Source organism: Triticum dicoccoides, chromosome 6B, assembly GCF_002162155.2.
Source record: "Triticum dicoccoides isolate Atlit2015 ecotype Zavitan chromosome 6B, WEW_v2.0, whole genome shotgun sequence".
In the NCBI taxonomy this organism is placed as follows: Eukaryota; Viridiplantae; Streptophyta; class Magnoliopsida; order Poales; family Poaceae; genus Triticum; species Triticum dicoccoides.
Window position 1 is genome coordinate 259,328,098 of NC_041391.1, and position 5,238 is coordinate 259,333,335.

Below are 5,238 nucleotides of genomic sequence, written 5' to 3' on the forward strand. Positions count from 1 at the left end.
CTCGGATTCGGCCTTCCGAATACCAGGGGCTTCGCCGAAATTTAAAATTATAGAATTCTATGGCTAAGTGAGAGTGTTCAAGCATTATAAGTCCGGTTGCCTTGTTCGTTGTGTTGAGCGCCTCCCTAGATGGACCCAAAAATGGGAACAAGAGTGCTCAAGGTTATCCTGAACACCCCAGCACTCGCGGCTCGGGGGCTGAAGCCAACGACTTGCCATCTCTCAGATTTTATAAACGGCCGAATAGAAGGTAATATTTTAAATTAAAACAAGCATTGCTCAAGGCGCATATGAACGCAGTTTTCAGCGCACAGGATAATACACAGCGAGTTTACTCAAAGATCACATTTCTGGGGCACTCATCCGCAATATCGCGGGCTCCCTTCAGGATAGTTTTATAATACATTTCAGGTGTGCGATACTCCTTGCTCGGTGGCGGTGGGTCCGTGAGAAGCTTCTCCGCATCCAACTTGCCCCAATGCACCTTTGTGCGGGCAAGGGCCCGGCGAGCACCTTTAATACAGGCGGAGCGCTTGACGACCTCCACCCAGGGGCACGCATCCACCAGCCGCCGCACGAGGCCAAAGTAGCTCCCAGGCATGGCCTGTCCAGGCCACAGCCGGACTATAAGGCCCTTCATGGCCTCCTCAGCTACCTTGTGGAGTTCGACCAGCTGCTTCAGCTGGTCGCTTGGGGGCACCGGGTGTCCGGCCTTAGTGTACTGAGACCAGAAGACCTTCTCCGTCGAGCTCCCCTCCTCGCCACGATAGAATGCGGTGGCATCGGACGCACTACGCGGTAGATCTGCAAACGCCCTGGAGAGCTCCGAACGCGGGTAAGTGTCAGGTATTTTACATTAACATGCTTGCTTTGCATGAAAAATGCCTTACCCACTGCTATCTTCTTCACATCTTCAACCTCCTGAAGGGCCTTACGGGCCTCGGCCTTGGCGGACTTGGCACTTTCGAGAGCCGAGGCAAGCTCGGACTCTCGAGTCTTGGAGTCACGCTCCAAACTCTCATGCTTCTCCATGAGAGCCTGGAGCTCTTGCCGTATTTCCGCCAGCCGTGCCTCCTGCTTCTCTCGCCCCTCCCGCTCCACGGCCGCACTGCGTTCGGCCGCGGACACAGCCTCCTTCAGGGCTGCCACCTCGTTCGTGACCCCTGCAATTCCCATATTATCCTTGTTAATTTTATTGCAACCAAAATCCTTTTCTGTAAGGTAACTATCCAAAGTGGTGTAACTCACCTTCTTTGTCCTCGAGCTGCTTCTTGGCATGGCCGAGCTCTTGCTCGGACCGCTCGAGATCCTTCTTCAACACATCGACCTCCGCCAATAGTGCGGCAGAGGTCAGCAGAGCAGCCTGCAAACCCATATTGACATATTTTAAGCAACCCTGCGTATATCTTGTTAGATCCTCAGTCCGGCTTTTCTTTCCGAACACCGAACTGAGCATCAGGGGCTACTGTCTATGCGGTATTACATTACATAATTTTAACTTCTTACCTCAAAGCCTGTTAGAAGGCTGCTGCAGGCTTCGGTCAGCCCGCTTTTGGCGAGCTGAACCTTTTGAATCACCGCACTCATGATAGTGCGGTGCTCTTCCTCGATGGAAGCGCCTTTAAGCGCCTCCAGCAAGTTATCCGGTTGGACGGAGGTCGCCGGTGTCACGGTCTTTCCCTTCTTTCGAAGGGGCCGCCCGCCGGACTCTGGAACCGCTGCGGGTTCCGATGTAGAGTCCGGCACAAAGTCCGGGAGGCAGCCTAACGGCGCCTCCGGAGCCTCCTCCTGATGGGTCCTTCTCTGGGATCCCACCTCAGCGTCCTCGTTGGCACGGGGGGTAGAGGCGGTCGGAAGTAAATCCACATCCGACGGGGCCAACGACCCGCTCGATGAAGCGGGGAGATCATCATCGGCCGGGCTACGGACAGAACGCGGCATTAGAAGGACACTACGCGACACGAGAGAAATTACACATCAAAGATCCGGATACTTACAATCTTGCCGGACGCCTGGCCCTTGGAGGCCACTCATCCTCGCCAACGGTGGTGTTGGCAAAACTGTCCGGGGGGATAGTTCTCCCCCTCTTGGACCCTTCGGCCTCCCCTATTGGGAAAGCCTTCCTCTTCTTCTCTCCCTCCTCCGGGAGAGAGTCCTCCTCCTCCTCCTCGTCTTCGGGGGAGGAGTCCGCCTCGTCGTCGGACGCCTGATTGTGGGAACTCTTTCGAGTCCCGCGGCCGCCTTCTTGGCCTTCTTCTCCGGCACCACGTGCGGTGCCGGAACTAGCAGCCCTGCTAAACGGGCGTTCTCTGGGTCTTCTGGCATGGGAGCCGGGCTGATGAGCTTCCTCGCCTTCTCCATCCATTCCTGTCAAAGGAAAAGAGAGATTGAAACCCTCTCAGAATCGGTTTAATTACCACAAGTGTCCCGTAACGGGGTTGAATCACTTACCTCGTCAGCTGGATGCTGCGAGCGAAATCCGCGATCTTCCGTCGCGGATACGGGGGCTTCGGCGCCCTTGAACAGCACCCTCCAGGCGCCTTCGTATGTCGTATCGAAGAGCCCGCTCAGCGCCTGGTGCTGTTCCGGATTAAACTCCCACAGATTGAATGCCCGTTCTTGGCATGGGAGAATCCGGCGGATGAGCATGACTTGGACCACGTTGATGAGCCTGAGCTTATTGCTCACCAGCTTCTGGATGCAGGCTCGGAGTCCCGTCACCTCCTTCGGATTTCCCCACTGCAAGCCCTTCTCTTTCCAGGAGGTGAGCTGCGTGGGGACGCCAGATCTAAACTCGGGGGCCTCCGCCCTTGTGGGCTTGCACGGCTCGGTGATGTAAAACCACCCCGATTGCCACCCCTTGACGGAGTCCACGCAGGCCCCTTCGAGCCAAAGGACGTTGGGCAACTTGCCCAACATGGCGCCTCCGCATTCCGCTTGCTTGCCCTTCACGACCTTCGGCTTGACGTTGAAGGTCTTGAGCCACAGGCCGATGTGGGGCCGGATGCAGAGGAAGGCCTCGCACACAACGATAAACGCCGAGATGTTGAGGATGAAGTTCGGCGCCAGATCGTGGAAATCCAGGCCGTAGTAAAACATGATCCCCCGGACAAATGGGTGCAGTGGAAAGCCCAGTCCGCGGAGGAAGTGGGGAAGGAAGACGACCCTCTCATGGGGCCCAGGGGTAGGGATGAGCTGCCCCTCGTCGGGAAGCCGATGCGCGATATCGCCGGAAAGGTATCCGGCGCTGCGCAGTTTGGTGATGTGCTCCTCCTTAACGGTGGAGGCCAACCATTTGCCTCCCGCTCCGGACATATTCGGAGAAGGTCGAGGCAAGATGCGCGAGCTTGGGCGTTGGAGCTTGAGTACGCGGAGATGGATAAGCAAAGGAGGAAGAAGGCGTAGGTGAGAAGGTAAATCCTTATCCCTTATATATAGGCGGACGAAAACTATGCGTCCCCGCCGGCCTGATAAAACTCGCTTATCTCCCAAGCACCACCATCAATGGCGCGGTTGGGTTACCAACGTCCGTATTGATGAGAATCCCGGAATAAGGGGAACACGATCTCTGCTTCGACAAGACGTGCCAAGGAAACCGCTTCGCTAAACGTGCTGAGGTGGTATAGTAAAAAAACAATTCAAACAAAGGCTTGGTAGCGGTGTGATGTCACGCCGCATAATACGTCAGCAGATTGGACCGGTGTACATTTTATTCTCTCTACGGTGGAATGTGGAATTTATTTTGCAGAACCAGACACTATCCTGGTGTTCATGATCTTCTCTAGATTATTCAAGGGAGGAACCCGCCTTGCAATGCCGAACATTATGCGCGCCGGACTTATCGTCATTGAAGCCTGGTTCAGGGGCTACTGAGGGAGTCCTGGACTAGGGGGTGTCCGGACAGCCGGACTATCATCGTCCGCCGGACTCCAAGACTACGAAGATACAGGATTGAAGACTCTGTCCCGTGTCCGGATGGGACTTTCCTTGGCGTGGAAGGCAAGCTTGGCGATACGGATATGTAGATCTCGTACCGTTGTAACCGACTCTGTGTAACCCTAGCATCCCCCGGTGTCTATATAAACCGGAGGGCTTTAGTTCGTAGGACAACATACATTACAACAATCATACCATAGGCTAGCTTTAGGGTTTAGCCTCCTTGATCTCGTGGTAGATCTACTCTTGTACTACCCATATCATCAATATTAATCAAGCAGGACGTAGGGTTTTACCTCCATCGAGAGGGCCCGAACCTGGGTAAAACATCGTGTCCCTTGTCTCTTGTTACCATCCGCCTAGACACACAGTTCGGGACCCCCTACCCGAGATCCGCCGGTTTTGACACCGACAACGGGCGATAAGCTCGCAACACTGTAGGCTCTTTCCACCTCCTGTGTGCCACTATGGCAGCCCTTTCACCTATAAAAGGAGGCCCATGGCATACAGGAGAGGGATTCGGCTCTTCCGAACCATGTAGCATCCATAGCTATTTCGTGAGCTCAAGAACACTCAATACATCCATCAAGCAGGACTAGGGTTTTACACATCCTCGCGGTCCAAACCTGGGTAAATGATCCCTGTGTCAGCTACTAATCCTGCTCTTCTCACAACCCCGCGCCCCGCAACCGTAGTAGGGATTCTTGTGATCCCATAGGTGTCGTTTCCCACCTACATCTTTGGTGCGCCAGGTAGGGGCGCAATTGTGAGAATCTGGTCTAGCAGTTGACCTAGCTGTTCTTCATCGCCATGGCCCCTAAGAAGAAGATGACCACGACGCACAGTTCGGGACCCCCTACCCGAGATCCGCCGGTTTTGACACCGACATTGGTGCTTTCATTGAGAGTTCCTCTTTGTCGTCACCAATAGGCTTGATGGCATCTACAACCAACAACGCTGTCCAGGGTGAGACTTTTCTCCCCGGACAGATCTTCGTATTTGGCGGCTTCGCACTACGGGCTAATTCGCTTGGCCATCTGGAGCAGATCGAAAGCTACGCCCCTGGCCGTCAGGTCAGATTCGGAAGCCTAAACTTCACGGTCGATGTCCGCGGAGACTTGATCTTCGACGGAACCGAGCCACAGCCAAGTGCGCCGCACTGTTGCAATGGGTATGATCTAACTCTGCCGCCGAACAGTGCCTTGGTGGCCGCACACGAATCCGCTTCGGCCATTAGTCCGGAGCCAATTGCCTAGATAGAGGATCGGTGGATGGACACCGCCTCGGGGGCTTCAACTTCCA